General features: G+C 40.8%; 1 protein-coding gene across 3 annotated transcripts in view; it reads left to right on the forward strand.

Annotated features, from left to right (window-relative positions):
- The first annotated feature begins 19,766 nt into the window (after nucleotides 1–19,766).
- LOC126161658 (mucin-5AC) overlaps nucleotides 19,767–27,650 on the forward strand; it is a 101,736-nt gene continuing 93,852 nt past the window's right edge. For 2 of the 3 annotated variants that reach the window (XM_049917652.1, XM_049917654.1), the window contains exons 1-2: nucleotides 19,767–19,895; nucleotides 20,679–20,777. The gene's annotated coding sequence lies outside the window, so the exon portion shown is untranslated. The remainder of the gene's footprint in view (nucleotides 19,896–20,678; nucleotides 20,778–27,650) is intronic. The other variant, XM_049917653.1, reaches the window with a different exon arrangement.

Raw genomic sequence — 27,650 nt, forward strand, 5'->3', positions numbered from 1 at the left:
GTGTCAGCAGAATAACTTTCGTGAGCAAGAAGATCGTGTAGTCCCGCAATCATATACGCAACACCTGAAGTACCATTTCCACACCACAGGGGCCGTAACTTGTTTGCTACACCACTGAGGGCTACCAACCATCTCCGCGTTCGAGTGCTCCGAGCAGTTCCACGAAACAGTTTTCACATTTGGGCCTTTCAGCTGATCAACCTTACGAGCAGAATGCAAGCATTTGCGTCGGCCGTTTTCTGCTCGCACCAACAGTACTCCTCAGCAAAAAGCCCTGCTTGCTGTCAGCACTTTCCCGAAGTTTATTTCTAACAGCTGCTAGGAAACACCTGGAATCAAGGAAAAGTCCCCATTTGGAAGGATTATAGAAAGACAGATGCATCATCTACGGGCTGGGACAAATCTCCCAAATACTGAAAACTGTCTCTGGCGTAGCAAGGAATTATATTCCAATATCTGTATTCTCAGAAGCGAGGTCGATAGTCTGCGACATACGCTGCCAAAGACTTCAACTGCGGCCGATACCAAATGCCCACGAACAGTTACATCATGCAGGAAATAAAACCGGCCACCTTGCCACCATGACCTCACTTCGTATAGTGCTGTGCTGTAGCATGTACTTGGCTGAAGCTGTGCAAACGTGACCGAGCGGATTATTAGATCTCACTCGGACAACTTTGGATTGCGAATGCACAAATGCTGACACATTTGTGACAATTATAGACCATTAATTGTAATTATAATGATGGCAATTGCCCATTAATTACATTCTGCTCAAACAAAACAAGGACCCAAGAAAATGGTTTGTTTACATAAGGGTCAGTTAATTAGACTAGGACAAGTGGCTAGTTTGTTTCCTTAAGAGTACAATACCTCCCCATTTGGTCAGAAATGGTACAGTCTCACTACTGGTAATGTGTTCTGTTTTGGTGTTTCCATATTTTTATCCACTCCCTGTACAACATCCATAGAAAACTGATCCATGAATCAGTAAAGCTACTATCACTACTTCTACTGCACACGTACATCAGTTTCTACAGATTCAGATTTATGTTATCTTCTATGGAATAAATCACTATAGAGATAATTCATAGAATGCTGACAAAAATTGTTTTAGTATTTATATAATGATGACTGCTAAACATAAAATGCCTTCAGCCACTGTGAGAAACTAGTGAACATAAGTACTAGTCTGTGCCACAAAGAGAACACTCAAATTCAGATTAGAAAATCTGTGGTTTACACAATTCCGCTCTTTCTGGAAGGCTATTGAAAATGTCACCTCCTGAAAGGTATACACCTTTCCATGCACTGGTTAAGAAAAGATACTCGAGTGCAGTTCACTCACTATCCAGCGTCCACCGAGTGAACGCTTGATTTCCTTTCAACTGGGTCCACATTCTTCACTGCAAATCTCATGAGTGTATATATGTGCAGGAGCAGCAGATTCTGAGGCACTTAACAATGATCTACATACATTTAGCGGACTACGCCCCTATGCATCCTGATTACTCATTTTATGAGCTTTGGCCTCGCTTTGTGAATGTACGGAGTTGTCCCAAAATATTAAACCATAGGACATAATTTACAAGGAAAACAAGCAATAACAGTTGCGGTGGGGCTCATAGCTTACAGTCAAGACAGCAGCACAAAGTTTCTTCACAACGCCGTGAATGTGGCATTTCCAAGAAAGTTTTCACTATCATTACAACTAAAAAATTAAAATGTTTGGATTCAATGATTATTATGTAATCATATAGTGATGATAAAACATCACTTTTACAGAAGTTCTGTACTACATATCCGACAAGTACGCACTGTGCTTCCTTACACTTAAGCGATAACCTGTTTTCTGTAAATTATGAGCTGACGTTACCCACTACAGTATTTGTTAAATTATTTACATCACATTCCACGTCTTTTGCATTGACACTCCTATCACTTATATATTTTTTTAAAAAAAGAAAAAAAAATCTCTGTGACCGGATGCCACAACCATCAAGTTATCCTAAGGGGGTGAAATCGTATGTACCACGTGTATGTGAAAAGTAAAAACTTTATTCTGTGTGTTTTAATTGTTCCGTTTGATGTACTCTGTCGCTGAGCCCAGAATTTGCCTAAACGAACGTGATAAATCACCTAAAAATCATACTCAGATTGGCCGGTGTACAAATCCATTGTCATTAATAGGCCACATGGATTCGATTCGGATCTGGCTCAAGTCCTGGTATCGCAGGCGCTGAACGTTAAGCTACAAGCACAATCCGTAGAGACTTCGATGTCTACCATAGCAGAATCATATGTATAAACCTATTGCAGAACCCGAAGAAATTTTGCTCACATGTAAAAGCTGTCAGTGTAACGAAACCTCGTGTTCAGATATTTATGAGTGACACAAGAACTGAAACTGAGGGTAGCAAAGAAAAAACAGAACTGACGGACTCCCGTTTTCAAATGTTTCTCTACAAAGGAAAATATAAGAGTACTGGGCCAATTTAACTAACGCAACACAGCAAAGATATGTGTAACAGACATTAGTGTCACAATATCCTTCACATCAATTTGTTGCAGACTCTTGGAACATATTATGAGCTTGAAAGTAGTGGGATATCTCGGACAGAATTACCTCCTTCATGACAACCAGCTTCCCCACGAACCATGGACCTTGCCGTTGGTGGGGAGGCTTGCGTGCCTCAGCGATACAGATGGCCGTACCGTAGGTGCAACCACAATGGGGGGGGGGGGGGGGTATCTGTTGAGAGGCCAGACAAACGTGTGGTTCCTGAAGAGGGGCAGCAGCCTTTTCAGTAGTTGCAGGGGCAACAGTCTGGATGATTGACTGACCTGGCCTTGCTACATTAACCAAAATGGCCTTGCTGTGATGGTACTGCGAACGGCTGAAAGCAAGGGGAAACAACGGCCGTAATTTTTTCCCGAGGGCATGCAGTTTTACTGTAAGGAGAAATGATGATGGCGTCCTCTTGGCTAAAATATTCCGGAGGTAAAATAGTCCCCCATTCGGATCTCCGGGCGGGAACTACCCAAGAGGACGTCGTTATCAGGAAAAAGAAAACTGGCGTTCTACGGATCGGAGCGTGGAATGTCAGATCCCTTAACCGGGCAGGTAGATTAGAAAATTTAAAAAGGGAAATGGATAGGTTAAAGTTAGATATAGTGGGAATTAGTGAAGTTCGGTGGCAGGAAGAACAAGACTTTTGGTCAGGTGAATACAGGGTTATAAATACAAAATCAAATAGGGGTAATGCAGGAGTAGGTTTAACAATGAATAAAAAAAATAGGAGTGCGGGTAAGCTACTACAAACAGCATAGTGAACACATTATTGTGGGCAAGACAGATACGAAGCCCACGCCTACTACAGTAGTACAATTTTATATGCCATCTAGCTCTGCAGATGATGAAGAAATTGATGAAATGTATGATGAGATAAAAGAAATTATTCAGGTAGTGAAGGGAGACGAAAATTTAATAGTCATGGGTGACTGGAATTCAACAGTAGGAAAAGGGAGAGAAGGAAACATAGTAGGTGAATCTGGATTGGGGCTAAGAAATGAAAGACGAAGCCGCCTGGTAGAGTTTTGCACAGAGCATAACTTAATCATAGCCAACACTTGGTTCAAGAATCATGAAAGAAGGTTGTATACATGGAAGAATCCTGGAGATACTAGAAGGTATCAGATATATTATATAATGGTAAGACAGAGATTTAGGAACCAGGTTTTAAATTGTAAGACATTTCCAGGGGCAGATATGGACTCTGACCACAATCTATTGGTTATGAACTGTAGATTAAAACTGAAGAAACTGCAAAAAGGTGGGAATTTAAGGAGATGGGACCTAGATAAACTGAAAGAACCAGAGGTTGTACTGAGTTTCAGGGACAGCATAAGGGAACAATTGACAAGAATGGGGGAAAGAAATACAGTAGAAGAAGAATGGGTAGCTCTGAGGTACGAAGTAGTGAAGGCAGCAGAAGATCAAGTAAGTAAAAAGACGAGGGCTAGTAGAACTCCTTGGGTAACAGAAGAAATATTAAATTTAATTGATGAAAGGAGAAAATATAAAAATGCAGTAAATGAAGCAGGCAAAAAGGAATACAGACATCTCAAAAATATCGACAGGAAGTGCAAAATGGCTAAGCAGGGATGGCTAGAGGACAAATTTAAGGATGTAGAGGGGTTATCTCACTAGGGGTAAGATAGATACTGCCTACAGAAAAATTAAAGAGACCTTTGGAGGAAAGAGAACCACTTGTATGAATATCAAGAGCTCAGATGGAAACCCAGTTCTAAGCAAAGAAGGGAAAGCAGAAAGGTGGAGGGAGTATATAGAGGGCCTATAAAAGGGCAATGTACTTGAGGACAATATTATGGAAATGGAAGAGGATGTAGATGAAGTGGGAGATACGATACTGCATGAAGAGTTTGACAGAGCACTGAAAGACCTGAGTCGAAACAAGGCCCCGGGAGTAGACAACATTCCATTAGAACTACTGACAGCCTTGGGAGAGCCAGTCCTGACAAAACTCTACCATCTGGTGAGCAAGATGTAGGAGACAGGCGAAATTCCCCCAGACTTCAAGAAGAATATAATTCCAATCCCAAAGAAAGCAGGTGTTGACAGATGTGAAAATTATCGAACTATCAGTTTAATAAGCCACGGCTGCGAAATACTAACACGAATTATTTACAGACGAATGGAAAAACTGGTAGAAGCCGACCTCGGGGAAGATCAGTTTGGATTCCGTAGAAATATTGGAACACGTGAGGCAATACTGACCATACGGCTTATCTTAGAAGAAAGATTAAGGAAAGGCAACCCTACGTTTCTAGCATTTGTAGACTTAGAGAAAGCTTTTGACAATGTTGACTGGAATACTCTCTTTCAAATTCTAAAGGTGGCAGGGGTAAAATACAGGGAGCGAAAGGCTATTTACAATTTTTACAGAAAGCAGATGGCAGTTATAAGAGTCGAGGGGTATGAAAGGGAAGCAGTGGTTGGGAAGGGAGTGAGACAGGGTTGTAGCCTCTCCGCAATGTTATTCAATCTGTATATTGAGCAAGCAGTAAGGGAAACAAAAGAAAAGTTCGGAGTAGGTATTAAAATCCATGGAGAGGAAATAAAAACTTTGAGGTTCGCCGAAGACATTGTAATTCTATCAGAGACAGCAAAGGACTTGGAAGAGCAGTTGAACGGAATGGACAGTGTCTTGAAAGGAGGATATAAGATGAACATCAACAAAAGCAAAACGAGGATAATGGAATGTAGTCGAATTAAGTCGGGTGATGCTGAGGGAATTAGATTAGGAAATGAGACACTTAAAGTAGTAAAGAAATTTTGATATTTGGGGAGCAAAATAACTGATGACGGTCGAAGTAGAGAAGATATAAAATATAGACTGGCAATGGCAAGGAAAGCGTTTCTGAAGAAGAAAAATTTGTTAACATCGAGTATAAATTTAAATGTCAGGAAGTCGTTTCTGAAAGTATTTGTATGGAGTGTAGCCATGTATGGAAGTGAAACATGGACGATAAATAGTTTGGACAAGAAGAGAATAGAAGCTTTCGAAATGTGGTGCTACAGAAGAATGCTGAAGATTAGATGGGTAGATCACATAACTAATGATGAAGTTGGTTGGTTGGTTTGTGGAAGGAGACCAGACAGCGTGGTCATCGGTCTCATAGGATTAGGGAAGGATTGGGAAGGATGTCGGCCGTGCCCTTTCAGAGGAACCATCCCGGCATTTGCCTGGAGTGATTTAGGGAAATCACGGAAAACCTAAATCAGGATAGCCGGACGCGGGATTGAACCGTCGTCCTCCCGAATGCGAGTCCAGTGTCTAACCACTGCGCCACCCCGCTCGGTAATGATGAAGTATTGAATAGAATTGGGGAGAAGAGGAGTATGTGGCACAACTTGATAAAAAGAAGGTACCGGTTAGTAGGACATGTTCTGAGGCATCACGGGATCACAAATTTAGCATTGGAGGGCAGCGTGGAGGGTAAAAATCGTAGAGGGAGACCAAGAGATGAATACACTAAGCAGATTCAGAAGGATGTGGGTTGCAGTAAGTACTGGGAGATGAAGAAGCTTGCACAGGATAGGGTAGCATGGAGAGCTGCATCAAACCAGTCTCAGGACTGAAGACCATAACACAACACATGACAACCAGCATGGATTCCGAAAACAATGATCATGCGAAATGCAACTAGCGCTTTTCTCACAAGACATCCTGAAAGCCATGGAACGAGGCAATCTACATCTACATGTAATCTCTGCGAACCACGCTGTAGTGTGTGGTAGACGTGACGTCCCATTGTACCAGTTACTAGGGCTTTTCCCGTTCAATTCACGTATGGAGCGCAGGTAGACTGATTGTTTAAATGCCTCGGTGCGGGGTGTAATTAATCAGACCTTGTCCTCACGATTCCTATGGGAGCGATATGTAGGGGCTAATGGTATATTCCTAGAGCTATCATTTAAAGCCGGTTCTTGAAACTGTTAGTCCTTTTGCGACTTTCTGCTCACTCTCCAGGAGTCCGTCAGTTCGGTTCTTTCAGCATCTGTGTGGCTTTCTTCTGCGGGTCAAACAAACCTATGACCATTCGTGCTACTCTTACCAGCATAATTTCTATAATATCCCTTGTTATTTCTATTTGGTACGTCCCATACACTTGAGCAATATTCTAGGATGGGTCGCACAAGTGCTTTGTAAAAGATCTCCTTTGTGGACTGATTGCCTTTCCCTAGTATTATCGCAATAAATTGATATCTACCATTTGTTTTATCCACAACTGAGACTATGTGATCGTTCCATTTCCTGTCCATACAAAATGTTACATCCAGGTATTTGTGTCAGTTGACCGATTCCAACAGTGACTCGTTGATACTGTAGTCACTGGATACCTGCTTTATCCACGGCTGTGTCAATGTGATCGTTCCATTTCATATATCTGCTGAGTGTTACACCCAAGCATATGAGTTTACCTATTCCACTTTTGACTCACTAATATTATATTTGCAGGATACTTTTATTTTGGTTTTGTGAAGTGCACAATTTTACATTTCTGAACATTTAAAACAAGCTGCCAATCTTTCTAGCACTTCGAAATCTTATCAAGGTCTGACTGAATATTTGTGCAACTTCGTTCAGACTGTAAATCATTGTAGATAACTGCATTATTTGCAAAAAGTTTGTTTTACTATTAACAATGTCCCCAAGGTCACTAATATATATAATGTGAACAGCAAGGAACCTAAAACACTGGCCAAGGGTGCATCCGAAATTATTTCCACATCTACCAATGACTCTCCATCCAAGATAATATGATGCGTTCTCCCTACCAAGGAATCCTCAGTCCAGTCATACATTTCGCCTGGTGCTCATACGATACGAAAAAAATTAGTACACCTGGAAAGACGGCGTTGGTTTTGATCCGATGACGACATATGCCACGTGGGGGATACTAGATGTACTGATAACGGCATCAATGTCGTCCGCGAACAGATAGCATAGTCACATAGCTACAAGAGCGCCATCTGTTTCTCAACATCATCCGCGTAGTTGCATACCTACCAGAGCTCCATCTGTGTCTACCACTTTAATACGGAATCCTCAGAGCCAGAAGGCTCAGTATGGTGCGAACGTGTGAAGTAAGCAGGCAAGCATGCCACAGAGACGCACTCGTGCTTCCTATAGCCAACTGAGCGAGTTTGAAAGTGGTCAAATTGTGGCCATCCGAGTGACGGGATCGTCCTTCTGGAGAACTGCCACAAACGTTGGACATGCTGCGTCAGTTGTACAACGATGCAGATATTAGTGGTCACGTGAACATTCTCATACCCGTAGACGAGGTTGTGGACGTGACATAGCACAGACGCCCTTCGAGATCGTAGTATTGTAAGAGTGGTTGTGGCAGATCGTAGAGATACCACTGCACAGATAGAGGGCTTGTAAGCCCATATGTGTAAACATGAACTGTTGCGAATCTGTTATTAGCAATGGGACTAGGGGCACGCGCACCTCTAGCCCGTCTGGCACTTACACCGCAGCATCGTCGTGCACGGCTCGACTGGTGTCATCAGAGGATCACCTATGAGGTGAAATGGTGTGCCGCGGTCTTCGCAAGTGAAAGGAGATTCCGACTGCACGAGAATGATTGTCGTTTGCGCTACGACGTAGACCTGGTGGGCGCTGTCTCCTAGAGTGCACACTGGCCCCATCTCAGGCCTTATCGTCTGTAAATCTAGTACACCTTTCGTACGTCTGATGGGGACCCTAAGCGGCGCTCGGTACGTACAGAATGTTGTGAGACCCGTTCGTTTGCTGTTCTTGCAACACGAAGGTGATGTATTGTTAAATATGATAATGTTCGCCCAAATACTGACCGTGAAACTAAACGTGCTCTGCAAGACGTCCAGCAACTTCCCTGGCCAACACGACCTTCGGACTTGTCTCCAATAGAGCATGTATGGGATATAACAGGACGAGAAGTGACTCGTGTGACCCGTCTGCCATCAACTCCTACAGAACTTCGTAAATAGGTTGAGAAGGCGTTGCATAACATATCCTAGAACAGCATTCGCAATCTGTATGATACACTCCTGGAAATGGAAAAAAGAACACATTGAAACCGGTGTGTCAGACCCACCATACTTGCTCCGGACACTGCAAGAGGGCTGTACAAGCAATGATCACACGCACGGCACAGCGGACACACCAGGAACCGCGGTGTTGGCCGTCGAATGGCGCTAGCTGCGCAGCATTTGTGCACCGCCGCCGTCAGTGTCAGCCAGTTTGCCGTGGCATACGGAGCTCCATCGCAGTCTTTAACACTGGTAGCATGCCGCGACAGCGTGGACGTGAACCGTATGTGCAGTTGACGGACTTTGAGCGAGGGCGTATAGTGGGCATGCGGGAGGCCGGTTGGACGTACCGCCGAATTGCTCAACACGTGGGGCGTGAGGTCTCCACAGTACATCGATGTTGTCGCCAGTGGTCTGCGGAAGGTGCACGTGCCCGTCGACCTGGGACCGGACCGCAGCGACGCACGGATGCACGCCAAGACCGTAGGATCCTACGCAGTGCCGTAGGGGACCGCACCGCCACTTCCCAGCAAATTAGGGACACTGTTGCTCCTGGGGTATCGGCGAGGACCATTCGCAACCGTCTCCATGAAGCTGGGCTACAGTCCCGCACACCGTTAGGCCGTCTTCCGCTCACGCCCCAACATCGTGCAGCCCGCCTCCAGTGGTGTCGCGACAGGCGTGAATGGAGGGACGAATGGAGACGTGTCGTCTTCAGCGATGAGAGTCGCTTCTGCCTTGGTGCCAATGATGGTCGTATGCGTGTTTGGCGCCGTGCAGGTGAGCGCCACAATCAGGACTGCATACGACCGAGGCACACAGGGCCAACACCCGGCATCATGGTGTGGGGAGCGATCTCCTACACTGGCCGTACACCACTGGTGATCGTCGAGGGGACACTGAATAGTGCACGGTACATCCAAACCGTCATCGAACCCATCGTTCTACCATTCCTAGACCGGCAAGGGAACTTGCTGTTCCAACAGGACAATGCACGTCCGCATGTATCCCGTGCCACCCAACGTGCTCTAGAAGGTGTAAGTCAACTACCCTGGCCAGCAAGATCTCCGGATCTGTCCCCCATTGAGCATGTTTGGGACTGGATGAAGCGTCGTCTCACGCGGTCTGCACGTCCAGCACGAACGCTGGTCCAACTGAGGCGCCAGGTGGAAATGGCATGGCAAGCCGTTCCACAGGACTACATCCAGCATCTCTACGATCGTCTCCATGGGAGAATAGCAGCCTGCATTGCTGCGAAAGGTGGATATACACTGTACTAGTGCCGACATTGTGCATGCTCTGTTGCCTGTGTCTATGTGCCTGTGGTTCTGTCAGTGTGATCATGTGATGTATCTGACCCCAGGAATGTGTCAATAAAGTTTCCCCTTCCTGGGACAATGAATTCACGGTGCTCTTATTTCAATTTCCAGGAGTGTAGATTCGATACCAGAGTCAGCGCCTGCATTGCCGCCTGTGGAGGCTACACCACGCACGTGTTGAAGCGTGGGTCGATATCTGGCACCTCAGAACCGCTTGTGCTATTGCTTTGTGAATGTAATCATTTCATGTTTTCCATATGGATTGTTGCAACAATAAATCTCGAGTGAAATGAAAACCTCTATCAGGGTGTACTAATTATTTTCTGGCAGTGTAGTTCCGCTCGTGCTTTTGCTCTATAGATGTAATCAGTGAAATGGAAACCTCTACAGGGTGCACTAATTTTTTTCCGGCGTTTGTTCAATTTTAACGATTTCAGCTATTTCTCAACGCGATTGACACTAATATCTATTTCACTCATTTGTTCAGTGGTGCGAGGATTATGTTGCGACAATACTCCTGGGTTTTCCTTTGTAAAGGAATATCTGAAAACACAGGTAAGACCTTTGCTTGAATCTCTCAGTTTCAATTCCTGTTTCTCCGTAAGTGACTGGACACTAACTTTGGTACCACTAACAGAAAGATATTTTGACGGTATTCTGCTACAGTAGTCACTGAAGATTTCACAAATTGCTCTCTTGACTGCCAAAAGCATTTCATTCAGCATCTCTCTATCGATAGACTATACCTTGTTTTATGCGTATTATGCAGTAGTCGCTGTTTCTTTAGAAGTTTCTTTACAGTTACTCCACACCACGGAGGGTCCCTCTCCTTATGAATTGTTCTATTGGGTACATATCTACCCAATGCACGGTAAACTATTCTTTTGAATTAGAGCCTTACTTCCTCTACATGCTTCCGTCCTGAGCTAAAATTTCAGATTTCGCACTGAGGTATGACACTACTGCTTCTTTGACTAGCCCGCTAAACACATTACATTTGTACTTTGCTATTCATTTTTGCTACAACTGCTTCATTGTCACTGATATCAGCTTCAACGTGAACATTGTCAAAGAGGTCAGGTCTGCTTGTTGCCATTAGATCTAATATACTTCTATCATGAGTGAGGGTCAACTATCTGTTCTAGGTAGTTTTCAGAGAAGGCATTTAGCAATATTTCATCGGAAGTCTTCTCCCGCCCACCAATAACAAAACTGTAACTTTCCCAATTAAATGTTGGATGATTAAAGACGCCACCGATGATTACAGTATCATTGGACAACTTACGTACAAGTGAACCGAGGTTTTTCTAAAGTTTTCGGTTACATTCGGAGGTTCGGGAGATGCGTCTGGTGGGTGATAGAAGGATCCAATTACCATTTTATGCCCACCTCTGGTACTGAGTCTTGCCCAGACATGCAGTTTCGATTTCTGTATCGGTGGATATGAGTTTCCCGTTGACAGATACACCACCTTCGTTTCCCTATCCTTTCGATGCAAAGTTAAATTTTCCACAAAGATCTCACTAGAGTCCACTTCAAGTTTTAACCAGCTCTGTGTGTCTCGTATTATGTGAGCGTCAGTGATTTTTGAGACCGCTTCAAACTCTGGAATTTTATTGCGAATGTTCGCAAATTAATCACTAGGATTTTAATGCTCTCACTGTGGGAGGGGCGCACATTTTTTGGGTCTTTTACTGATACTTCTGACTTTCTTGCAGCTATCGTTATCTGGATTGGATAGAGAGTCGCCTAATCACTTAGAAAGTTTCACCATTTCTTGATTTCCGAAAGTATTTGTCTCAGTATCACGTCAACGCTCATTAAATGTGATACTAAACAACTTTTGGTGAGGAATTTCTCGGTAGGGGCGACACAGCATGTTATCTTAGATGGTAAGTCATTGGCAGATGTAAATGCATACTCTAAGGGGAAAAAAAGGTATCCGAATAGGACGGAAATAGGTAGACGTGATGAACATGTACAGGCGAGCAAATGATTACAATTTCAGAAAGATGGGATTATTTATTCAAGAGAAAGAGCTTAGCATACTGAGCAAGTAAAAAACACGTTGTCCCTGGCCCTTATGCAGACGGTTTGAACGGTTATTCGACTCAACGCCGATTGAGAGTTGTCAGATCGTCAAAATCCCGAGCTGTTTGGAGGGCCCAATCCATAATGCTCCGAACGTTCTCAACTGGTGACAGATCCAGGGACCCTACTTGCCAAGACGGGGTTTGACAAGCGCGAACACGAGCTGTAGAAACTCTCGTCGTGTACAGGCAGATATTACTTTGCTGAAATGTTAGCCCAGGATGGCTTGCCAGGAAGAGTATCAAAACGGCGCCTAGATTATCGTCGACGTATCGCTGCGCTGTAAGGGTCCCGCGAATGACAACCAAAGGGGTCCTGGTATGAAAGGAAATGGCACCCCAAATTGACTCCTGGTTGTCAGGCCGTATGGTGCGCGACAGTCGATTTGGTATCCCACTGCTGTCTGGGGCGTCTCCAGACGCGACTTCACTGGTAATCAGGACTCAATCTGAAGCGAGACTCATCACTGAAGACAATTCTATTCCAGTCAATGAGATTCCAAGTCGAAGGTACGTCTGGAGGCGCAAGGACCAAGACGGGATACCAACCTAAATGTCGCCCGCGCTACAGAATCGTTCTGCAGTCAGCTTCAAATGCCGGTTCTCTAAATTTCCCCAGCAGTGTTCCTCGAAAAGACCATCGACTTCCCTCCAGTTATTTCTATGTGAGTTCCCAAAGTACCTCCGTAACACTTGCTTGTTGTTCGTACCTACCAGTTACAAATCTAGAAGCCCGCCTGTGAATTGCTTCAGTGTGTTCCTTTAATTTGACCTGGAACGGATCCCAAACACTCGAGCAGTACTCAAGAACAGGTCACACTAGCGTCCTATATGCGGTCTCATTCACAGATGAACCACACTTTCCGAAAATTCTCCCAATAAATCGAAGGCGACCATTTGCCTTTCCTACCACAACCCTCATATGCTCCTTCCATTTCATGTCGCTTTGCGATGTTACGCACAGATATTTAAACAACATGTCTGTGTCAAGCTGGACACTACTAATGCTGCATCGGAATATTATTGCTTTGTTTTTCCTACGCATATACTTATGTTTTTCTACATTTAAAGCTAGCTGCCATCCATCACGTCAACTAGAAGTTTTGTCTAAGTCATCTTCTATACTCCTACAGTCACTCTACTTCGACACGTTACCGTATATCACAGCATCATCATCAAACAACCGCAGATTGCTGCCCACCCTGTACGTCAAATCATTTATGTATATAGAGAATAATGGCGGTCCTATCACACTTCCCTGGGGCACCCCTGATGATACCCTGGTCTCTGATGACCTGGTCTCTGATTTACAGTAGCCATCGAGGACAATATACGGGGTATAAATTAAGAAGTCTTCGAACCACTCACATATCTGTGAACCTATTGCATATGCTCATACCTTCTTTAACAACCTAACCGCGTCAAATGCTTTCGGGAAGGCTAGAAATATGGAATCTGCTAATCATGTGACAAAACGGCAAGCTGAGTTTAGCACGAGCTATGCTTTCTAAAACCGTGCTGATTCGTGGACATAAGCTTCTCTGCCTCGATAAAATTAATTACATTCGATCTGAGAATATGTTCAAGGATTCTGTAGCAAACCGATGTTAGGGATATTGGAACATTATGGGTAGAGCCCTCCAACCATCTCGGGGGTTTGACGATCTAATGCATCAGTTGGACCTAATTTATCACGATATCCCTCAGGAGGACACCCAATAACTCTTCAATTTTTCTGTGCGAGCTCTAATTTCTGTTATTTTATTATGATAATCATTCCTCCCTATTTAGGTGGGAACCAACAAAATATTTTTCACTCTGGGGAGAACTTTGGTGACTGAAATTTCATGAGAAGATCCTGCTGCAACGAAAAACGCTTTTCTTTTAATGACAGCCACCCCAGTTCACGTATCATACCCGTGGCGCTCTCTCCTCTATTTCGCAATAATACAAAACGAGCTGCCTTTCTTTGAACTTTTTCGATGTCCTCCGTCGATCCTATCTGCTGTGGATCCCATACCGCACAGCAGTACTCCAGAAGAGGACGCACAAGCATAGTGTAGGCAGTCACTTTAGTAGACCTATTGCATTTCCTTAGTGTTCTGCCAATAAATCGTCGTCTTTGGTTTGCTTCACCCGTAATGCTATCTTAGTAGTCGTTGCACCTTACGTTATTCATAATTGTAATCCCTAAGTATTTAGTTGGATTTACAGCCTTTATATTTGTGTGATTTATCGTTAATCTAAATTTAGCGTATTCCTTTTGGTACTCACAAGGATAAATTCACATTTTTCATTATTTAGATTCAACTGACACTTTTCGCACCATACAGATATCTTGACTAAATCGTTTTTCAGATTGTTTTGATCAACTGATGACATCAACAGACGGTAAATGACAGAATCATCTGCAAACAATCTAAAATTGCTACTCAGATTGACTCCTAGATCGTTTGTGTAGATCATGAACAGCAGAGGGCCTATAACACTTCCTTGGACAACGCCAGATATTACTTCTGTTTTATTCGATGACCTTCCGTCAATTATTACGAACTGTGACCTTCCTCACAGGAATCACGAATCCAGTCTTACAACTGAGATGATAGTCCATGGACACGCAATTTGATTAAAAGTCGCTTGTGGGATACAGTGTCAAAAGCCTTCTACAAATCTCAAAATACAGAATCAATTTTACATCCCTGTCAATAGCACTTATTACTTCGTGAGAATAAAGAACTAGTTATGTTTCACGAGAACGATGTTTTCTGAATCCGTGTTGGATGTTTGTCAATAAATCGTTTTCTTCGAGATAACTTTTAATGTTCGCACACAGTATACGTTCCAAAATTCCACTGCAAATCGACATTAGCGATGTGGGTCTGGAATTCAGCGCATTACTCCTGTTTCAGTTGTCGAGTGTTGGTGTGACTTGTGCAACTTCGCAGTATATAGATACGAACGTTTCAACGACAGTCGGTTGTATATGATTGCTAAATATGGAGCTATTGTATCAGCGTACACTGAGACGAACCTGACTGGTATACAATCAGGACCGGAGGCCTTGCCTTTATTAAATGATTTAAGCTTTTTGCTACGCCGCTGATATCTACTTCCAAGTTACTCATGTTGGCAGTTGTTCTTGGTTCGAATCCTGGAATATTTACTTCGTCTTCTTTGATAAAGGAACTTCGGAAAACCGCATTTAGTAATTGTGCTTTAGTTGCACTGTCATCAGTAACATCACCATTCTTATCGCACTATGAAGGTACTAATTGTGTCTTTCCGCTAGTGTACTTTACATACGACCAGAATCTCTTTGGATTTTCTGCCAGATTTCGAAACTGTGTTTCGTTGTGGAAAGCATTAAAAACATCTTGCATTGAAGTTTCTGTAATGTTTCTGTGAAGTTTCTGTAAAGTTTGGAAGGTAGGAGACGAGGTACTGGCAGAAGTGGAGCTGTGGGACGGGGCGTGAGTCGTGCTTGGGTAGCTCAGTTGGTAGAGCACTTGCCCGCGAAAGGCAAAGGTCCCGAGTTCGAGTCTCGGTCCGGCACACAGTTTTAATCTACCAGGTAGTTTGATAATTTCCATGTTAACAGACTCTGGCCGCGGAAGTCTATGCAATTAAGGTTTCCCTTTCCGGTATCCAAGCAATTTTCCTTTCCTGTAGGGTATAGCAGAAAGCGTAGGAAAAGAATTCGTCTAGGCAACATAAGATTGTAACATCCGTAAATGTGCCCTTTCCTTACGGTCTACTACCAAAAGAAAACTGAGCAGTATGTAGATATTGTACGAAGTTGAAACTGGTTATAGAATCAGGAGTTGCAAGCGGCATCTGCGACTGAGCAGGAATTGTTGTCACTGTGATACCTTACATTAAACTACCACCATGGAACTACTATATATGGTGCTTTGATTTTATTGAGAGTGAATGATCGCTTATAGATGGACAGTACTTGTGTCCAATATGGGGTACACGGAATGATGGATTTACGAATTCTTATTTGTGATTATTCAGTCGCTTTAGAAGTCCAGTGATTTGCGATTCGATTCCCAGTTATTCATAAGCTTTCTTCCTTGGTACTTCAAGCAATGCTTTGTGTATTCGAAAAACGTGGACACGTAGGATTCAACATTACACCTCTGGGCCATTTCTTATCTGGCTACATGAGCTGATACACAGATCGTACGAAAACAGGGGACATATAATCTCCTATTGGACGTAAAGAACGTTTCGGTGTTCAACCTAATCTTCTGGGCGAAGACAGCTTCACTCACACAACAGGGCGCCTCTACAACTGTATCATACAACTTCGTAGGCTTCTGCGGCAAGTCATTTGACATAAAAGTTTTCGGAGTATGGTACCACGCTATAATGCAAAAAGACTATACTGGAGAAACCGTGGCCAAAACGTTTGTTTCTCCAGAATAACTTTTTATATCATGACGCGGTACCATGCTCAGAAAAAAATTATGTGAACTGGAGTCACAATGACACGAATAATTGATGATGATGATGTTTCGTTTGTGGGGGAGCGAATTATTATCAGTCAAAGTGTTCTGTTTACTAACCAGGAGGTACCTAATGAAGCCTTAGCGAAACGTATTTGGATTCTGATGCAAACAAGTAGTTAGAATAAATGAAAAAATAAAACAGATTGAGTATATTCTTCATCAGGAAGAATGTATTCTTAAACGAGCCTGTATAGTAGTAGCATAATGGATTCACAAATGGGAGACCGTGTTTAGAATTCCATGCTACCAACTTTATGTAACTACCTCGTGATTTCTGTTAACGTTTCAATGAAAATGTAAGTTGTTTTTGTTCAAAGTCAATATCATGACTGCCCTGATTCTTATTAAACTGTCTTTGACAACACCTTCCCAAGATAAACGACCTACTTTAAACTTATGAACGCTTTGTAGCAGGCCTGTTGTTATGAGATACTGCCATTTAAACTACGTTCGTACCGTCGTTATAGGAACGCATCCGTCGATGATTGCTATATTCAAAATATTATTCGATAATCTACATTTACTGTTTTCTAGTAACTAAGTAAACTTGGTTCAAAATGGTTCAAATGGCTCTGAGCACTATGCGACTTAACTTCTGTCATCAGTCGCCTAGAACTTAGAACTAATTAAACCTAACTAACCTAAGGACATCACACACATCCAAGCCCGAGGCAGGATTCGAATCTGCAACCGTAGCGGTCGCTCGGTTCCAGACTGTAGCGTCTAGAACCGCACGGCCATCCGGCTGGCTTAAGTAACTATCACGTTTCTTGATCACATGTGAAATATCTGCCAGCCCTCCCGAAGGATACGGATGACTACTTTGAGTTATAACATCCATCATACAAAAACGTGATTTTCATCGGCTTGTGCCATTTTCACAGGTATTCGGGGGGGGGGGGGGGGGGGATGAATCGCGTCGCTTCCCCGAAAGTAACACAAATGTTTGTGTATACCATATTTGTCCTGTTCTGAAAAGAGCATAAGTAAATATGATAACATGCGGAAGGAGTGATATAGTGTCATATTTATGAATCCAGTACATCAACGATTTTAACGAACTGGAATGGATAGCAAGAGATTTCGGGATCGTAGCTTTCTGAAACTGGAAGTGTTATTTCATGCCTGTACCACACAACTTGTACGCTGAACAGCTTTTGGCTCCCCCTTTTTACAATAAATCAGTGTGCAATATAACGCACTAACTATTCATTTCCTGAGTATGAAGTTTAAACAAAAGTACTGAATCAATGTCAATTTTTGTTGCATTGAGCCAAAAGTATTTGGCGTTTTGCGACGTTTCCCTTACATTTTATGTACCAACTTTATCAATGATGACCTGGCAATCAGAAAGAGCAGTTTATTAATTACCATGAATGATTCTCGTATGAGTGCTGAACAGAAAGGAGCAAGAGTCGAGTAGAGTGCGAGACTATCAGCATGTAAGCGACATATGAAATAACTTCTATACACATACGGTTCACTATTTGAACCAGTTTTTGTATCCTTCTTTAAATTCTATCGTATGGGGTTCAGAGTGATGAAGTTAAAGCACAACGTTGTCACATTTCTGGGGTAACTAATGTCATCCTCTTGTTCTCTGCGGATAGAACGACGCTAAAACCTCATTCCGTTTCTGATATAACTGTAACAAAGTATTCAGAATCGTTAGCAGATTTGCTACTTCGCTCTGTTTCTGATATTGTTACATAAAATGTTCTCAGCGTCTCCTTACCCCGTCCCGCCTTTAGTAATGAAAACGTAGATTGGTTGTTCGTAATTCAACGTCTTCCACTAAAAGCCTGAGTAGTGTTCCCTTCCGTTATGCGCTTCGCATATTTCAAACAGCTGAATGTGTGTGTCCCAAACGTTTATGTAGCTTTCTATCACACCTTTACAAAAACCATGAGGGTGAATTCTTTATGGTAACCCTTTCCACAAATTTCAGTTGAGTCTGAAGGGATGGTGCAATTTAATAATTGATGTTACAGATTTAATACAGCAAATATTCGTAGTTCTTTCTAGTGTTAATTCAATTTTCCTGTTCCGCATAACTGTACTTTATAAAACATTGAAGATGTTGCAGACTAAATACGTAAATATAACTCATATCTACAGCAAACAAGTATGACAGTATATGAAAAAAAAATAGTAAACCATTTTATTTCCTTACAAATAATTGTTGTTACTCAGGCGAAACCAGACGTGCACGGAATTTCTGTAGATCTTAAAGGGGCAAATCAGAATTCATTTTGACAGAAAATATTCATTAAACTAAAATGCTGCAATACTGTGAGCAGGAATTATGTACAAACTATAAAGACCTGACGCGAAATATTACAGTTTCAGGTTTCTTTCTGCGCGTTTGTCTTTACTATACAATAGTAAGGACAATGGGGGTACCAGATAGGCTCTTAAGTTGTCTGCAACAGCGCTTAAAATAACAAAACGATCAGGTTCTGAAAATGAATAACAATACTTTTTTTATCTCTTACACAGTTAAAAAATTTCGTGGGCGATGTGAACGCAGTCAACGATTGGTTACATATGTTGGCAAGTCTCGAGGGGAAAAAAATCTACTTCATTCATACCTTTTAACTACAATCTTCGCACATTAAACAATATACTGTTATTAATTCTCACATTACAGACAAGGGGTTCTCACACATTTACAAAATAGAAACACAAATGAAAACCTTGGATGCGCCTGTTGACAGGTTATGTTTTACGACACTAATGTAGGACTTCGTGGAGAAATGTGTAACTTCGTATCTTTATCAATATTTCTAGCAATTAACTAACCATTCATTCTAAATGCTCGTGACACAACCACTAACATCGAAACGAAAAGTCTTTGAGAAATACACCGTACCATCATGGAAGGGATAGCTACGCTACTTGCCCAATCACGGGTTAGATTTAAATAGTTATGTTGGCGCTGTTGCCCCTATCGACGGAAATTATTCCGATTCACGTTGCTGCCAAGTCTCTGCTATGGCAAAACAGAGATGCTCCGCGACACTTGGTGATTTGTATACAATTTTTCACTATAAGTCGTCCACTGTATTGTTTGAGATAAGCAATAGTTTTAAATTACAAAAAACTGGCACACCCTTTTCACATTACAACTGAATATAAACGTGAAATATAGGGTTAAAAGTTTCACGCATAGTTCCTGCATCCACCGTTCGAGCGCTGCAGATCAACGTCGTAGTGGGCAGAAGTGTTCGTGGTGGAGTGTTTTTGTTATGTTTACTCTGGCGTAGATTAAAATGTTTGTATGAGCTGATGGTGGGTTATTGAATGTGTATCGTACCGCTGTTTTAATCGTGAATTTGTGCTGTTTTGAAATTATTCAGTGGGAAACGTAAGTATTATGCTACAGGCTTAAAACTGTTGTTTCTACAAGAACTAAGCTGATTTTGTCACTCGTTTCGATAAAGTAACGTCTCGCTATCATTTGTGGGTATACATTCTGCCAGATGAAGCTTCAGCTGTTAACATTACGTGCCAAAACATATGTTTCCTCGGTATTATTGAAGTCATCATATGTATTACTGCAAGATGCAACAGCATTTGCTATCGCCGTCATGGTAAAGAAAGTTTCTGTAAATGGCCTCATTTAAAGAGACAGAAAATCTGTTTGCGAAAATAATGTTTTTTCCGATGAGTAAACGTTTTTTATTTTTAAATCTGCAAGTCCGACAGACGGAATTAAGTTGCGAGAATTTTCCCACGTATCGCGTATATGTCCCGCAACTGACGTGCCAGATTTAGCTATTTTCCACTGGCAAATAAACCAATTATGTTTGATTGCTTGATAGTATAGACTGCGTCTTATTTAGATATAAGATATTTAGGTGTGTAAAACGAGGTACAAGTAAAAACGACAAAATAGTTACGCCCTATATCCGCTCGCGTTCGTTACAGAAAATTTACTTAAAGTACCTTTCCGTATCTGGCTTTTGTTGCACATGAATTGTCTGATTGTTCTAAGCTTACAGCTTCTTAGAGAGTGAGAAATTACTGTAGATGTTCTAATACCTACTGCAGGGAACAAAGTGACTTGCCTCTAAAGTGGTCACTTCATAAGTTTGTGCCTAAGATGAAGCTTGTAATTCGAGAAGTTATTGTGATTCATTGTCAACAGCATTGTGCCACGGCATGGATGGGAGCGCAGTAGCAAATTGCAATCCAGCCAATCATCTTGACAGCCAAGAGAAAATAACCAGGCACAGATTAAAGTAATGTAAGTAGTCATTTCGAGCAGTCTCACATTTGCAAAGTATTTTGCATAGCCTACCTATGTTATTGGAAATATTTAGCGGGATTTTATGCTACTGTGACGAAAAGTGCGAACACGTTCCATAGAGGGGCTATAAATATCAGAAACTGCTCAGAAATTTACCACAATAAAAGTTAAACCGTTTTGAAGAGTATTCAGGCCGATTGCCGATGTTGAGTTATAAATAACTGTTGCTTGTTAATTATTGATGCCAGTATTTAAAACATTGTCCAAAAATAGTAAGTCTTTAACATCCCCAATTTTGACTTAATTATCTGCTGTATGCTTATGAAGTGGGATACCATGGAAAAATTCCAATCAGTGTTTTAGTTGCATAAATGGGGGAAGAGGGGTAATAATTAAGCTGTTTTCAACGGATTTGATATGTCAAGTTTGCAAAATATTGTACATCAGAATAGTTTTGCTATTGTGACAAGGATAAAGGAATATCCTCATTTCTGGCAGTAAAATTTATCATATTAGGTTCAAGAAAGTTGAATGTTTGTTTCATTACTTTGTGGATAGGGAGAAAAATCCTGGTTCCTGATTACAGCTGTGCAACCTTTTGTTCAAATATGGTTTACAATGCCTATCATCACAGGAATTTTAACTGATATTCTTCATACCTTAGTTACATTTTCATACAGTTTGCCCTGAGAGATCTTTTTAGATCACCCTTCATATTATTACAACAATAGAAAACATGCTCTTAGTCATGGATGTAGATTACACTGTGATTACATTGTGAAAAATGTAGTTTTCTGAACATTCTATGAACCTTGCTGCTAATCCTAATACTGTCTATTCAAAAACAATGCTTTATTTGTGGTCATTTATGTTCTACATTTCTGCAAGTGATACACACAGCGAAACAAACGATTTTCTTATGTAAATTTTTTCCCTGCGCGAAACATACAGCCTAACTTGAATTGTTCTTAATGTGGTCAACCCAATGCTGAGATAGGTAACTTGTAAGAGTCATGAATTAAGGAAGATGAAAGTGAATGAAGTATTTAAAAGTTTAAGTAAACCATAATGTATAAAATTATTATAATATTTTTTTCTGTATCTCTCAATTGATAGGGCCTATTTTAGTTTATATAATGGAGGAAGTTGTTCTGCCATATTTGTGAATAAGAGAGAAAAATCACTGTTTGTCATTAGACCGTTAAATTTAAACTCAGATTGTAGTTTTAGAGTGAAAGTGGGGTGGGGTTGGGACAGAAGGGTTAATAATTTATTTATCGAAAGCAGCTCCTTCGAAGATCCTAACTGATGAAGATTGTTAAAATGATTCATACATTGTATTGACATTGAATTAATTATGGCTGTTTTTTCTTTTTTTAAGTTAACTATATTGGTACATGAGCAAAAGCCATTAAGAATTGCTCCATACATTCTGAGTTCTAATGTTACACATATATTGAAATCACGAACTCTGGATATCCTGTATTACATAGGGAACACTAAGAGGCCACCACTCCCTGCACTCGAAATGGAAAATGACTGTGACATACTTAAAATTTGATTTTCGTTTTGTACGTTAAACGCTTTAAGGATCGTCATTAAAAGTTACCGAGATAACTTTAATATTATAATTGAAATTGCGCTGCCAACTTAAAGATTACCATTTATTGATTTCTGCTTTAATTTAACCTACCGTGGCAAGTTCTTCGGTGGGGTGGGGGGGGGGGGGCGGGGGCGGCGGCGGATTAGACTATTTTGCACACGCTTTTCCCACAATGAAGCAGGGAGAGATGGAGAGCGCAGAGAAGAATTGCAATAGCACCACATGAGAGCATTCGCCGTGACACTAGTCCTAATTTGTTGGGGCAATAATTGTAACAGATATTTGTAGAGAATTGCGACGGCTCCGCCATTAACCTATACGTACGTGGCATGTAGGACGACTTTATAGTTGAAATGCTGTCCTCGTAGGTTGCTATTAATGCACTTAGAGTTCAGCAGTTAAAAAAAAAAACAGACATCGCATTTAAATTAATTTCGGTGTTTAATTGTTAACGTTAAAATGTAAAATTTTTTCGCGGTCACAGTTGGTTACGTACTGTCAGCCATCTTGCCGTTCTCCTCTGCTTCACTGAGATGTTCGGAGAAATCCTCTAAAAGCGGGAAAATAGTTAAAATGCTCTGTCTAGAAGCCAAATAAGTAGAATTCACTGCTGATGATGATTGAACAATGTTACTGATTACACCTATGAGAAATTCTTGTGAATCACTTGCTACGCACTGTTTCGTCGACTTAAAGGTGCAACATGACCTGGAACGTTGTTCCTTCGCCGATAAAAATTACGTAGCACTAGTATCTCTAACGTTAGTACTGTTTACCAAAAAGCTGGTTACCAGCGTCAGTTCACCGTGATTTGCTATTAAGTTCAATAACCGCTCTGCTTAACTAAACCCAACCTGGTGTAGCCAGTAAGATACGACGTAATTTAATACAGCTGCCCCAATTCCCGTCACCGAATAATTGCTGTTCACCATGATGCATGTTTACTGGCCAACGACATAGGTTTATTGCCGGTGATTGTTAGACAAGAGAAAATATCGTATCGGACATCTTTGTGTCTATAAAACAACAAAATTTGGAAAAAACCGAAGCTGTTACGCTTTGTGCACTTAAGCTTTCAACCGCATTTTGTCATGTGTGCAGGGAGGGACTACTTTTTTCGCGTAATGTTGGAGGGAGAAAATATTTTTTGTGGAAAAACTAAATTTATGAACGATCATATCTATAACTATAACAACTGTTCTTAGTGACGATTGCGCGTAGAATACCGTGAAAGTGAAAAACAAAAAAATCCATTCCGATCTCAATAAATTGCTGGTATAGAGTAATTTAGTAAAATGTAAATGTTTTCCCATATCTCTGCTTTTGTCAAAACAAGAAATTGCAGATTTTATTGATACTGGAAATAAATTTAGTCTTGGACTTATACTCGATCGGATTGATAAAAGATTAATATTCCAAGCAAAGCACTTTGCGTGTGTTTTTTTTCCCCCCCAGATGTACGAGGTTAAAAAGACCCATACCAGACCCGTAGAGCTCATGATTGCATGTCAAACTTCGTAAAGTGACATTTTAGTCACAACAGTGTGCAGACTGAAGTGTCAAAATACTCTTGAAAGAAATATAATTTTCATTGAAATGTAGTAAAATTACGAAAATAAACAGTAAATCACCCGTTCCATTAGTAATGGTGTTTAGAAATGCACATGCAGTAATCACAAACCAGTTGAGCTGTAGTCTGCACATTTTAAGAGTTTCAGAGGTCTCTGGGGACACAGTCAAAATGTATTTTCACGTACTTTTGGAACATTATTTCCATCTTATATACAACAAAGGGTTAAACGGAAAAGCGGGAAACAAGAAATAATTTATATAAGATGCAAATAATATTGCACACAGATTTTATGAGAAATTTATGTAGGAAATGTAGCAAAATATTCAGGCCCCCTGTTTTTGTATGAATTTTCAATGTAAGTCCAATAGAAGAACATGAAAGATTTGTTTACATTATGTTCGATTGTTATTAGAGATGGTTACGTTTAAATAGGCAGTTGCCGCCCCCCCCCCCCCCCTCCCCGCCACCGTAGTGCACGCCTGTCCTAAGAATTTTTCAACGTGAGGGGTAGTAGAGATCCAAAAACTCGTGTAAACTTCAACAAATGTTTGTATAGAAGTGAACTACCATCTAAACATGAACCTCTTGGTCTCAGACCTGCAATGTTGCTATTTGTGGAAATAAATAGCATTATCAATACTGGCTTCTTGCTGTTTTCTTCTTTGCAAGAAATTGACCTGTATTTTGCATACAGCAACAATTCTGATATATCAGTTGTTGACAAAATGGTATGAAAATTTATGAATATTTTTCTTGTGTATGCAGCCTATAAAGTATGCAGTGGGATACTAGAGGCACCAATTATCTTCCCTATTGTGCATAACTCTGAAACAATTCTCTTTATGCTCAACCTCTTTCAGCTCATTATGGATATAACTAGCCTTAGTTGTTGTATTTCCTGCCATGTTTCTTCTGCTCACAACTCCTTCCCTTATACATACTATATGAATAGTGTAGGCCTTTGTGTTAATCACTACCACTTTGTTTTCATTCTCATTCATTTGACATCCGTTGTAGGATAAAAAGCTTGTAAAACTTTCACAAGGCATTATGTTCAACAGCCATATTCAACAATGTTTTTCCTGTGTGTCTGCTAATGTCATCTACACATTTATTCTTGTCTTCCCATATGAAAGAATCAGGCAAAGCATTGTCTTTGTGTATCTACTCTCTGAACCCAGGTTACATGCCCCACGTATCTCAATTTCATTTTCAGTGTGGCTGTTATTATGTCCTCCATTCTATTCCCTGGTTCATTTATTTCCGTAATTCCTACTCTAGATATCACTGTTGCTCCTGAACTACCCTTAGTTTTTGAATGGTTTTTACATTAAAAATAAATGTCTCACTTTTATGAATGAGACCCCTATCTCTGGACCTTTTTAGAAACACCAGAAGCTTGGTTTTGAAAGCTCTATCTGATTTGTTAAAGGCACTCATTTGTGTCTACCTTTCTGTTTATTTCTCTTTCTATATATCCAGTTGCGCTCAATGTATGAAATACAAAAATAAATGAACCTATTTTTGTGAATTAATTGATAATTTGTACTGTTTTCAGTGTTTTGATTATTTGTTGTCATTTTTGGAATCTATTTTCATTCCTGTTTTCATACTTTCTCTCTCTCTCTCTCTCTCTCTCTCTCTCTCTCTCTCTCTCCCCCCCCCCCCCTCCCTCCTCCCTCCTCCCTCCCTCCCCCTCAGATTATTCCCTTTTGCATTAGAACCTCATTCTGCAAAATGAGTGTGTTTAAGACACTTTGTTCCAATACATAGCCTTCGGCTTTTCCCCAGTTTATGGATCTGGAAACTTCCTACAAGTTTTCTGAGAATACTTGTGATGTGTAAGTTCCATAATTCCTTGCCTTACTACTGTTTAGGTTTTGAATTTCCCAATATCCTGATTAAGTCTAATGTTAGCTGTATCATTTATTTATATGTCTCCTTCAGTATACTGACATGCATTGAATCAGTGCGATGTTTTCAAGGCTGTGTAGATCTCGATGAAACCGAGTCAGAAGTTTCCAAAATCAGTGAGCCCCAGACAAATATTTTCTCATACACAGTGCTCTATTCTGTAATTTTGTTTGCTTATAATGGTAACTTGTTTCTTTATTTGTAAATTTCAGAAAGGTCACTGATTTGGCTATGTTTTTTTTAACTCCCTTGTCCCCATTCTTGTGAAGTAGAATAATTCCAGCACTTTTCCAGTTTTGGGGACTGTCTTTGTTGGCAGACTTTCTGTAAAAACTTTGGAGTCAGTTAACTTACCTATATCAGACATTGGCTTTGACCCATGACATAATGATGAGCCATATCTTTTTCATAAGATAGGGGGAACACAACTTGTACAGTATTTTGGATTTATATTTGTAGAATGAAGGTTATGGTGTGACAGACTGATCTGTAGATTGCTTCAAAGTCTAGATTAGTTTTGGAGGTGGCAGGTTGTGAATAGCACACCAGTGAATATGTCAGGAGGGTAGCTGTAATTTTTGTTACAGTGCATGTTTTACACGTGTTAGAATTTGATAGGTTGTGTAAGTTGTTTTTCTATTATTTTCCTTCAGCTTAAACTATTTGTGTTACATCTCCATCTTCAGGCTTATTGTCATTTTTCTTTCCTCGAGTAGCTTTATACAGGTCATCTGATGTTACTTCTGGAATGTTGTTATTTCCATAATTGACTGCCAATTTTTCTGGTTCAAAGAAATGTTGTTAATTGCATCTTGAATGATGTAATATCTACTGAACAAGCTTTTTTCCACTCCATACTGAAACTTTTTTGTTTCTCTCAACAAATTCTCATTGTTTCCTTGCAGATGTTCTTGGTTTACAATTAGTTTTGATTTGGTATATTCTGTTGTGTTTCTAGTTCGGTTCCCCCGAACCCCTAAGCCTCCCTTTAATAAATGGTGTCTTCCATTTGATACTTACTTTTGGTTTGCTTTCTTTGCACATGCAGAACTGTTTACAAATTTACTTTGTCAGCTAAATGGCTCTTCATTCTGTACTTGAATAACCTTCATTTTCTAAGAGATTAACATAGTTGCTTAATGTATTGCTGCATACGTATCTATTTTTTATAAGATGTGTTTCTGACCTACTGTCTGTTGAGTCTGAATCTGTCTAGTGTTTTACATGTTGTGCCCTGTGCATGTTGTGAACATTCATTCATTCATTGTGTTCCATATTCCCATCAAGAAAGGCAACCTCTGGGGATGTGGAATGAGTTATAAGTATGTCATAATAAAGGAAAACAAAGTAAAGAATCTTAATCTGTACTTTTGTTTACAGCTAATGAACCTATCAGTGTTTCACAATTGCTAAATGTGTATTGTAATTGGGTACATGTCGTAATATCCTGCTGCTGCTGCTCCTCCTCCTCCTCCTCCCTCCTCCTCCTCCTCCTCCTCTCTGTCCATCTTCTCTTCTTCCCTCTGTGTCTGACCTTGAGCTTTGTTTGTTACTGGCAAAAAATATTGATTGGGCATTGAAATCACTTAAAGTAAATGGGTAAATCAGCTGGGATAAGAGACATCCCCTGCAGCTGGATCTTTGAGGATATTAGCTTGAATTACAGTATATCGCATAGTTTTAATCTTGTGAACAGGTAGGATTACCAAGTATAGGATGTAGTAGTGTTGTAATTGTAATCTGATAAGCCATAAATATAACTTCCCTGTTTTCTATGAAA

The sequence above is a fragment of the Schistocerca cancellata genome, chromosome 2 (genome assembly GCF_023864275.1).
Source record: "Schistocerca cancellata isolate TAMUIC-IGC-003103 chromosome 2, iqSchCanc2.1, whole genome shotgun sequence".
Lineage (NCBI taxonomy): Eukaryota > Metazoa > Arthropoda > Insecta > Orthoptera > Acrididae > Schistocerca > Schistocerca cancellata.